This window comes from Bison bison, unplaced genomic scaffold (genome assembly GCF_000754665.1).
Source record: "Bison bison bison isolate TAMUID 2011002044 unplaced genomic scaffold, Bison_UMD1.0 scf7180017864517, whole genome shotgun sequence".
Taxonomy (NCBI): domain Eukaryota; kingdom Metazoa; phylum Chordata; class Mammalia; order Artiodactyla; family Bovidae; genus Bison; species Bison bison.
The window spans coordinates 5,831,576-5,843,717 of record NW_011495070.1 but is presented as its reverse complement, the minus strand read 5'-3'; positions in this window follow the sequence as shown (position 1 = coordinate 5,843,717).

Genomic DNA, 12,142 nt, shown 5'->3' with positions numbered 1-12,142 from the left:
AAGTGAGTTAGACATTTTATAGAAATTACTTTGGTGAATTTTGGCCCTGAATTTCACAATGAGATTTTCATATAACTCATGACTGAATTAACTAGGTTTGAATTCACAGTTTATTAGTTATTTTGTTTAACAGATAAAATGTGTGAATAAAATGTCTAGTCAAAGCTATGGTTTTTCCAGTGGTCATGTATGGATGTGAGAGTTGGACTGTAAAGAAAGCTGAGTGCTGAAGAATTGATGATTTGAACTGTGGTGTTGGAGTAGACTCTTGAGAGTCCCTTGGACTGCAAGGAGATCCAACCAGTCCATACTACAGGAAATCAGTCCTGATTATTCATGGGAAGGACTGATGCTGAAGATGAACTCCAATACTTTGGCCACCTAATGTGAAGAAATGACTCATCAGAAAAGACCCTGATGCTGAGAAAGATTGAAGGCAGGAGGAGAAGGGGATGACCGAGGATGAGATGATTGGATGGCATCACCGACTCTATGGAGATGAGTTTGAGTAAGGTCCAGGAGTTGGTGATGGACAGGGAAGCCTGGCATGCTGCAGCCCATGAGGTCACAAAGAGTCAGACATGACTTAGCAACTGAACTGAGAGAAAAGGATTTCACCCTCCCTTCCATACAGCAATGATTTAATTTGTAACTACTATTTGGAAAATTTGTTTAATAAGCTTATTCCTGATATGAAGTACAGGGCCTCTAACAATGAATCTACTGAACACTGACATTAATTAGATTGTAGTTATGCTGTCAGTAGCAGTAAAGGGTGTATCCTTTTCAGGGATTATAAGATTTCCTGCTTCTTAAAAGAACAAAGAGTGGAAATCCAAGTTGAGACTTGACTATACCTATATTGTGATGACTCAATATCATGATTGAAATCAAAGAATGTGATTCGTTTATAACTTGAGTTTCTGAAATGGAAATATCATAAGAATCATGATATTTAAATTGCACATATTTATATCTACATTTATACTTATAATTTATATCCTTTGTTGTTTCTGAGTATTTTCTCTGGAGTTCACAGATTTTCCACAAAAACCACAGTGCAGAAAGCTGAAGATCTTAATTACTCTAGGTGTTTTGAAATTGCTCATTTATGAATGATTTTAGTTTGTTTAGGTTTAATATAGCCTCAACCATCTGTTACAAAAGAGGGCTTTCAGACATTCCCTGATGACTGATAAAAAATGTATGTTAATAGGAGGATAAGTATTCTTCCCCAGATCTCTTTTGAGTCACAATTTAGACTTAGTTAAGTAAAATAATTACAAGCAAGACTAGACACATCCTACCATACTAAAGATTCCAGTGATTCCCTTACTGGTGTGTGTTGTGAATTCTTCCTGGAGATGATGGTGCTTACTGGGATTTTACATGAACTTTGAAATGTCAGATTTTTGTCATATGATTCCATTACATTTTATTGATGAAATCATTTAAACACACGGAAAACTTGGAAAATAATATAACAAACACAGCGTGCACAATTTGAACTTAACAGAGGTTGTTTTGCCATGTTTTCTGGAGCTCACATTTTGTTTTATTTGAAAGAAATAAAACATTAACAATCCCAGCAGAGCCTCATTCCTGTAACTCTTCCCCTCTCTTTTCTCTTCAAAAGTAGCCACTCTTCTGGAGTTCGTTAACTCCCTATGTTTTTTGTTCTTTCACTACATATAGAATGGATTCATAAATGCTATGCTATGCAGAATTGTATTTTGTACTTTTAAGCTTTATATAAATGGAATCATGCTGTGTGTATCCTGATGGAACTTGCTTTTTTTCAGTTAATCTTATGTTTTTGAGATGTTAATACATGCAAATTTGGTTCATGCATTTTACCAAGTGTATTACATTTTATAGGAAATAAACAGTTTATCTACTCCTCTATGACAAATGGTTAAGAGGTTTCCACATTTTTTGCCATTATAAACATGTTGCAATGTGAGATCCTGTGCTTGTCTCCTTTAAGTACTTGAGTGGGAATTTCCTTAAGGTAGATTTCTGGAAGTGAAATTTATAACTCATATGGCAAGTGCAACTTTACCTTCTCTAGATATTTCTAAATTGCTCTCTAAAATTGTTGCATAAATTTACACTCTCAGATCAATATTTTTATTTTTCCCCATATCCTCACCAAATGTTGGTGCTATCCATCTTCATATTTGTCAAGCTGAGAGGGGTGAAATGTTAATTTTTCTTTCATTTCCTGTTGTAAAACAGCTGGTTAAGATTTGTTACCAGGAGACTGGAAGGTACAATTACTACTTTTATTTCCTTTAGGATCGCAAGTGTTACATTCATAATATCCCTAGGTTCAAGATGCAAAACCATTACTAGTCCATGCATAGCCATATTTTTATTTACCTGTCTCTTTGTTTATAAATAATGTCATGAATGCATATGAACTCTCATATAGATCCCATAACCCTGAATTTTAAAATGTTTATCATTTCCTTGCCACTTAGGAATTGTTTGTGTGTGTATTTGCTTTTGCTTGCTTTTAAACTTCATGAAAAGAGTTTCCCATTGAGTGGTTTTGGGACTTTATTTTAGTTCACATTATGCAAGATTCAGCCATGTTGTTGCATGCAGCGTATCGTTTCTTAATTTTCACACTCCATCGTGTGGAGAAAACATAATAATTCTGCGGTAGAAGGGAATTTGGGTTGTTTGTAATTTTTTGCTTTCTGGTTGTTCTTGTGGATGTGTAAATCTTTCTCTTAGTTAAATTGCTGAGTAGAATTGGTGGGTTTTAGGGTAAGTAATTTCCAACTGTACTACTTTTTAGAAGTTTTGGTAAGATTCATCTGTGAAACCATCTGTGTTACTGTTAACATTCTACAACTCTTCAATTTCTTTAGTAGTTATATTGCAATTCAGGTGTTCCGTGTCTTCACAGATTAGCTATGTTAGCTGAATTTTCTATTAAGAAGTTTTTTATGTTTTCAATTAAATCTAAATAAAATTGCTGATGATATTTGCTTGCTATCTTTTTAAATTTCAATTACATCATCAGGATTATGTTTCCTTTATCATTCATAAAATTTTGTGTGCATTCTGCATCTCTTTCATCCATCTGTATTACCAGAGGATTGCTTTTGTCATCTTTCAAATATCCAACTTAGAGTTTATTGACCTCTTTATTCATCTTCCTCTTTTATTTCATTTTTAAAATTATTTTCTTTTTTTAACTTTCTTTGGGCTTATTGTTTGATTCTAATTTCTTATTTTGGACATTTACTCTTTAGTTTTTATTCATTCTTCTCTTCTAAAGTGAATAGTTAAGGCTATACATTCCCCTCCTAGAAAGGCCTTAAACTATTCTTCACAAATTTAGATACATAATGCTTTTATTTTTATTCATCTCTAAGAATTTTTAAATTTCTTACCATTTATTTTTTGATCAAAGTTTCTGTTTAATGTGTATTTTCATTTTCTTATTTTCAACTTCTAACTTAATTGTGTTATGGTCAGAAAACATAATGTGTATACATTTTCTCAGAAAAGGTGTGAAATATGTATTATGGTTTTAGTGTATGTCAACCGTGGTACCTGTTCCACGTGTATTTGAGAAGAGTGTGTTTTTTCTTTTAATTCTGTCTTAGATGAGACTATACTGACCCCAGGGAGGCTTATGAGGCTGGCTAAGATGTCTACGAGTAAGACATACAGAAAGTTATCAAATAGTGGGTTGTACACTCCTTAAATGGATAAGTTAGACCTGGCCCTGGGGAGGCGGTCCAGGCACTTACTCAGATTAGTTTACATGCAGAATTGCCCCAGGATTATTACATCAGGCCAGATCTGGAGAGTAGTTGTCATGCTAACAGAAAGCCAGGGGGAACTCACTCATCTCATTCGTATGTCATGGTCGATAGCTGGTGAATGGTCCATAGATGGTGAAGTCCCATCACTTCATGGCAAACAGGTGGGGAAACAATGGAAACAATGACAGATTTTATTTTCCTGGGCTCCAAAATCGCTGCAGATGGTGACTGCAGCCATGAAAATAAAAGACTCTTGCTCCTTGGAAGAAAAGCTATGACAAACCTAGGCAGCATATTAAAAAGCAGAGACATCACTTTGCCAACAAAGTTCCGTCTAGTCAAAACTACATTTTTCTCAGTAGTTATGTATAGATGGGAGAGTTGGACCATAAAGAAAGCTGAGCACCGAAGAATTGATGCCTTTGAACTATGGTGTTGGAGAAGACTCTTGAGAGTCCCTTGGACCACAAGGTGATCAAATCTGCCCATCTTAAAGGAAATCAGTCCTGAATATTCCTTGGAAGGACTGATGCTGAAGATGAAGCTCCAATACTTTGGTCACCTGATGTAAAGAATGGACTCATTGAAAAAGACCCTGATGGAGGGAAAGATTGAAGGCAGGAGGAAAAGGGGACGACAGAGGATGAGATGGTTGGATGGCATCACCGACTCTATGGACATGAGTTTGAGCAGGCTCTGGGAGTTGGTGATGGACTGGGAAGCCTGGCATGCTGCAGTCTATGTGGCTGCAAAGAGTCAGACACAACTGAGCAACTGAACTGAACTGATAGCTGGTGAACTTGAACCTCTGTCTATGCCACAGAATGTAGTTAACAACTCTGAGGTATAGACTTGAGTGCACTTGCTGCCTTCTCTGTGCTTTTGGTACATAAACCTCATTTGATTTCCCAAAGTGGTGCTGGCCTCCAGTAACATTTATTACTAGCACTTTTCAATAAAGTGATTGTGTACCTAATGAGGTACACATTCTTATGTTTTCTCCCAATTGGGTTTTCTTATCTGAAATATTTGATTAAGCCCTTTCTGTCTTGGCTTGTTTACCTTTTCTCATAGATTTGCAAATAGATATTCTAAACTTTGTGTTTCTCTTATTGAAATAATAAATATTATTTTTCAGATAAGGCCTATCTCTATGTTTATGGTAACTTTTGTGTCAACTTAATGTGATAAATTTATAAATACTTAATTTTGGGGGTATTTTTATAATTCTACATATGTTATTGAGGGAATACTTCATGCTAGGTACTAGGTCTTGGGAAATATTCTATTTCTATCTCACCAGTGATGAAAAATAAATTGTTATGATGGAAAAATAAAACAGGGTAATTACTTTATATTACTGAGATAGCCTGATGATCACTATGAATTATTATTTAATAAATATGTAAGTATAATACATTAAGAATATAATTAAAGATTTGGAGTTTTTTCTCTTTTATTACTTTGGGTGACAGTTTGCTTAAGACATGAATTATGCATTCTTAGATTGTTTATGGATCTTTCCTACATAGATACCTGTATGCTTTTTGTGCATTTGTTATGCATGATTTTTAAACTGCTGATTAATTGCTATTGAAGAATTTGAAATTTCTGTTTACCCTTGAATCATTGTGGTAATATATATATATTTTAAAGATGGCTCATTTAATATAATTTTTGAAAAAGTTGTTTTGAATTTGTACTACTTTAGCATAGTTCTAAACCTGTATTTTGTTGGTACATATGAGCCCTATTTTTCTTTTACAAGGATCAACATCTGCCAAGTCTTTTTACTTCGATCCATCTTGCCAAAAGTATGCTTAACTTGATAGCTTTTCATAGAAACCTATGTTGCTTTTGTTGTTTCTTATTTTATTTATTTCCACTTTTATTATTACCTAATTACCCTCTTTCGTCTATGTTTTTTGGAACTTTCTCCATTGTTATAATTTTTGTTGTGGTTATTAAAATGTTAATTCACAGTAGTATCAAATAGCACTAAAAAATGTATATAGTGAGAATTTCCCTCCTATTCTAACCCCATCTGCTCAATTATCTTGCAGAGATCTTATGCAGTGACATTTATATCTGTAATTATTGTCCTTCATATATTTCACATTATATTCCATATATATCACATCATATATATTATATTTTATAAATCTATCTATATTGGCATATATTTAAAGTTTTTTAAAGAGCATATTTGGATAATTATTAAACCATTTCAATTTTGATGGGCATTGATGTTTTGAAACTTTATAACTACAGACTATGATATGATAATATTTTACTGACTTAATTTATCTCTCTTTATAAATATTTTGGTGAACAATTTGGAAATTTGCATGCATCATGACATATATTTCATACCTATTGCTGAAGAATATTTTTCTATGCATCACAATTGTTTTATTAGGCTTAAGGAAATTATCAAAAGTTTCCTATATTATCCAAAAAACACAACTTGTATTTAAATATCCCCAGATTTCCCAAATAAATCTTTTATATTCTTTTTTTTTAAAATATGCATTCCAATTAAGTTTTATAAATTGCGTTATGTCTCTTTAGTTTCCTCTAACATAGAATGGGCTTCCCAGGTGACACTGGTGGTAAAGAACCTGCCTGCCGATGTAAGAGAAATAAAAGATGCAGGTTCGATCCCTGGCTTAAGAAGATGCCCTGGAGGAGTGCATGGCAACCCACTCTAGTATTCTAGTCCATGGGAGAATCCCATGGACTGAGGAGCCTGGTGGGCTACAGTTCATAGGGTTGCTAAGAGTCAGATATGACTACCACGCATGCACTGCAATATAGTAATACACCCCCTACTCCCTTGTTTATTACACTGAGTTTTTGAAAATTTAATTGTTAAATAGACTTTCTCCTACTGTGCATTTTTCTGATTGTTTCTTTATCACTCAGTTCAGTTCAGTCACTCAGTCGTGTCCAACTCTTTGTGACCCCATGGACTGCAGCATGCCAGGCTTCCCTGTCCATCACCAACTCCCAGAGCTTGCTCAAACTCATGTCCATAGAGTCAGTGATGCCATCCAACTATCTCATCCTCTATTCCTCCTGTCTTCAATCTTTCTCAGCATCAGGGTCTTTTCCAATGAGTCTGTTCTTCACATCAGGTGGCCAAAGAATTGGAGTTTCACCTTCAGTCCTTCCAATGAATATTCAGGACTGATTTCCTTTAGGATGGACTGGTTGGATCTCCTTGCAGTACAAAGGACTCTCAAGAGTCTACTCCAACACCATAGTTCAAAAGCATCAGTTCTTCAGCACTAAGCTTTCTTTATAGTCCAACTCTTACATCCATACATGACTACTGGATAAACCATAGCTTTGACTAGATGGACCTTTGTCAGCAAAGTAATGTCTGCTTTTTAATATGCACTCTAGGTTGATCATAGCTTTCCTTCCAAGGAGCAAGCGTCTTTTAGTTTCATGGCTACAGTCATCATCTTCTGTGATTTTGGAGCCCAAGAAAATAAAATCTGTCATTGTTTCCATTGTTTCTGCATCTATTTGCCATGAAGTGATGGGACCAGATGCCATGATATTCGTTTTTTGAATGTTGAGGTTTAAGCCAGCTTTTTCACTCTCCTCTTTCACTTTCACCAAGAGGCTCTCTAGTTCTTCGCTTTCTGCCATGAGGGTCATGTCATCTGCATATCTGAGGTTATTGATACTTCTCCCTGCAATCTTGATTCCAGCTTGTTGCTTTATCCAGACTGGCATTTTGCATGAAGTACTCTCCATATAAGTTAAATAAGCAAGGTGACAATATATAGCATTGATGTACTCCTTTCCAAATTTGGAACCAGTCTGTTGTTCCATGTCCAGTTCTAACTGTTGCTTCTTGACCTGCATACAGATTTCTTAGGAGGCAGGTAAGGTGGTTTGCTATTCCCATTACTTTTTAAGAATTTTCTACAGTTCATTGTGATCCACACAGTCAAAGTCTGTAGCATGGTCAATGAAGCAGAAGTAGATATTTTTCTGGAATTCTCTTGCTTTCTCAATGATCCAATGGATGTTGATAATTTGATCTCTGGTTCCTCTGCATTTTCTAAATCCATCTAGAACATCTGGAAGTTCTTGGTTCACATACTGTTGAAGCCTAGCTTGGAGAATTTTGAGCATTACTTTGCTAGCGTGTGAGATGAGTGCAATTGTGTGGTATTGAACATTCTTTGCCATTGCCTTTATTTGGGATTGGAATGAAAACTGACCTTTTCTGCAAGATTTTACACAAATGATATTGAGTTTTATCAATATTGTTTACATCAATTGTCTTTATTGGTGATATTTACTTTGATTACTTAACTAAGGTGGTAACAGATCTCTGGAGAGAGAACTCAAGATTATGTGAATATTTTCTTTTATGACACATTTTATCCACTGATTTTGATATTCAGTATTAATCCTCATCTGAATCAATTATTGCATTGAATTGCAAGAATATTGATTTTCTAATTCTTTCCCTCCTTTTACATATATTAGCAATGAGTCTTTAGAAAACTTTTCTTCTTTTCTCCTTTTCCTTCTCTCTCACTCTCTTTCCTAAGTACACCGTATTTGCTATTACAAAAGTATGTTATAATCTATTGTATTCATTTTCTTTTCTGATACTCAGATTATCCCAAATTTGTACCATAGGAGCTGCTTAAAGAAAGTGTCTTTTTTGACCAGTTCTGTCATTTTTGAATACATCCTTGATTTATGGAATTGTGTTTATTTCAATATGAGTTAGGTCGATTATTTGTTTATATGAATGCCTTTGGTATTTCCTTTTCTATGAAGGGTTTATTCATATATTTTGCTCATTTTCTGTTGGATTGTCTTTTTCCTTATTTCAGTTCAGTTCAGTCACTCAGTTGTGTCCAACTCTTTGCGACTCCATGAATTGCAGCATGCCAGGCCTCCCTGTCCATCACCAACTCCTGGAGTTTACCCAAACTCATGTCCATCGGGTCGATGATGCCATCCAGCCATCTCATCCTCTGTTGTCCCCTTCTCCTCCTGCCCCTAATCCCTCCCAGCATCACGGTCTTTTCCAATGAGTCAGCTCTTCACATGAGTGTCAGTAATGCCTAATGCAGTAATGCCTGACACATGAGGCGGCCAACGTATTGGATTTTCAGCTTCAACATCAGTCCTTCCAATGAACACCCAGGGTTTTTCTTATTTACTTGTATAAAACTATTTTAAAAGGTTAGATCTTTGACTGTGATATTAAAATATCATTCCTATTTTATTTTTTTCATTTGGTTTTTTCTTAATTGCTACATGGATTTTAAATTTCATATCCTCTTAATATTATCATTTTTATGACTTCTGGAGTTTTTAGCAGTTCACTAAACCTCCTTCATTCTTCGATTCTGAAGAATTCTGCCATGTTTTATTATAGGACTTTTAGGATTTTATTTTTCCATGTATACCTTTGACCTGCTAGGGTTTTGTTTCTCTGGTGTTTAGAACTGACCCAACTTTGTTTTTCTAAATGATTATCCAGCTTTGTCCGTGTCATTATTGAATAGTCTGTATTTTCCTCTGTACTTTGAGATGATACTTTTATCATAAAGTTCTGAATGTATTTGGATCAATACTAGGCTCTGTCTTTTCTTCTATTACTCAATTTTTAATGTACTGGTGCCATACATTTTAACTAATGAATGCTGCTGCTGCTGCTGCTGCTAAGTCGCTTCAGTCGTGTCCGACTCTGTGCAACCCCATAGACGGAAACCCACCAGGCTCCCCCATCCCTGGGATTCTCCAGGCAAGAACACTGGAGTGGGTTGCCATTTCCTTCTCCAGTGCATGAAAGTGCAAAGTGAAAGTGAAGTCGCTCAGTCGCATCCGACTCTTAGCGACCCCATGGACTGCAGCCTACCAGGCTCCTCTGTCCATGGGATTTTCCAGACAAGAGTACTGGAGTGGGGTGCCATTGCCTTCTCCGAACTAATGAATAGCTGTAGTATATTTTGATTACCTAGTATTCCCTTAATGCTCTTATTTTTCATAATTAAGAAATAATATTCTTCTGTAAGTGCAGAATCTATTTTCTAGTTAAAAACAAAATTAACTCTTAGAATTTTCATCTAGATCATGTCCTGTGTATCAACTAAGAAGTTGACAGCTGTATGATATTAGTCTTCCTACCCACGAATATGACATACTCTTCTATTTGGTGAAGCTGATTCTTTTAAAAATACAAGTTTACAAATCTCTTTTAAGTTCACTGTTTAATTTTAAATTTGTCATTGTTATTATAAATGACATAACTGGTTTCATTGTTTTCATTTAACTTTTTGCCTGTGTAAATATTTATAATCTATAAATATATTTTTATATTTATTTGTTTTTATTAATTACTTTATAAATTCTTTGACCCTTATAGGAATTTTTATTATTATTGCTGAATGTTTTGTTTTTCCCAGGTAATTTATCATAAAATGGAATTTTTGTCCTCTCTTTTTTATTTTAAATATTTATTTTTCTTGTCTAAATGCTGTGATAGTACCTCGTAGATAATATTAAATAATGGTAACAAAATATTATTTTTTTTTTACTTACTTTTGATATTGAGGAATATTTCTCATGTTCTCAAATACCAAAGAGCTTGCACGGGGCAATGCATTCCTTTCCAATGGTAGTTTTTCCCCCCATTTTACCTTAGGCAAGAGTCTTAGTAATTGCAATATAAAAGCCTGAAATGGGCTATAAGTGCTCTAATTGCCATTAGTGATGGGGTCCTCACTGCCATTTGACAGATGAGTGAGTAAACAACCCTAGCACGTTTTTTTTTTAGAATTTACATTCTGGACTACTTTCAATATATCAATCATCTTAGTTCAGATTCTATAGAAAAAGATTGTGAGATGAAGGATCATATGTAAGCGATTGATAAAGAAATTTTTTCATGAAAACTAGTAAAGGAATACAGAAAGCAGAGCAAGGAGGAGAAATAAGATAGTGAATATGCAACTTTTGTTATACAACTTTTCAGGTAGTTTCAGTTTGATTCTTCAGGAAGAACTCTATAATTAAGAATTATACCTTAGAAAATTTCTCAACTCAAGGCAAGGATTTTGGACTTTCATATAATCAGATCAATGGGTCATTGACTGATATCTCTTAAGGGATGTAGACTTCGAGGTACTTTCCTTTCTATGAACCTAGGAAATGACTCCAATAGTCTACAGGCAGTCCTCTGAGGACAGTCACAGCTATGCCTTTATAAACCAGAATAACAAGTCAGGAAATGGGTACACAGAAACAAAAATTGTGATATAAGGAAATTTGGTAGAACATCAGTAATTGCCTACAATTGATAAAACTCTTTTTTATTGATTCAACAAATATTAATAGTGTTGATATTACCAAGAACAATTGTGTATGAAATTTTCCTTGTAATTCGATCATAATTGCTTCACTTATTTTGTGTCTATATTTTAGGTACATAAATGTCTTAATTTTCACAATGACTTCATCCATAATAATTCTTTATCTTCAAATTATTTTGTTTTAATTTCATATGCTCTTTGTAAATAGAACCTAACTGTATCTTCATTTTTTATAATTCAGTCTAAATCATTGTCTTTTAACATATGCTTTTAATCCTTTTAAATTTATTGATATTACTCATATATTTTGATATATTTTTATAATCTAATTTTGTTCATTTTATTTAGCTTACCCATACTTTGCCCTTTCACCCCTTTTTTCCTAATTATAGTTTGGGATAATTGAGGTTTTGCTCTTTTCTTTTTACTTTCTTTTGATTTGGGAGTCATGGATCACTTCTTTTTTCTCTTTTTATCCTTCCTGCATTTGTTTCTTCTTTCCTTCCCCTTTTATAATTACTTTTAAATAATTCATATGAATACATGACTATATAATCTAAATTGATTAATATATCTACCTTCCTAATGCTCAAATAAAAAGCTATTAGAAATTTTGATCACTTCCTATTTTTATGCTATTTTATCTGAATTTAGCTATTGTTGTTGTTCAGTCTCTCAGTTGTGTTTGACTCTGTGCAACCCCATAGGCTGCAGCATGCCAGGCTTCCCTGTCCTTCACCGTCTCCTGGAGCTTTTTCAAACTCATGTGCATTGAGTCAGTGATTTTATTTATTTTTTTTGTTTTATTTTAGTCAAAAATAAGATAGTTTGAAAATTCAAGTTATTCTACAAAGTTTTTAACAGGAACAGATGTCCCTATTTTTTAATACCTCTTTTCATTCTTCCCCTACCCTTTTTCTTGCTCCCCAAACACAACACATGCCCCAGAGCCTGATTTTCTCCTATTCTTTGTGTCTATATATCTAAATAATATGCATATCC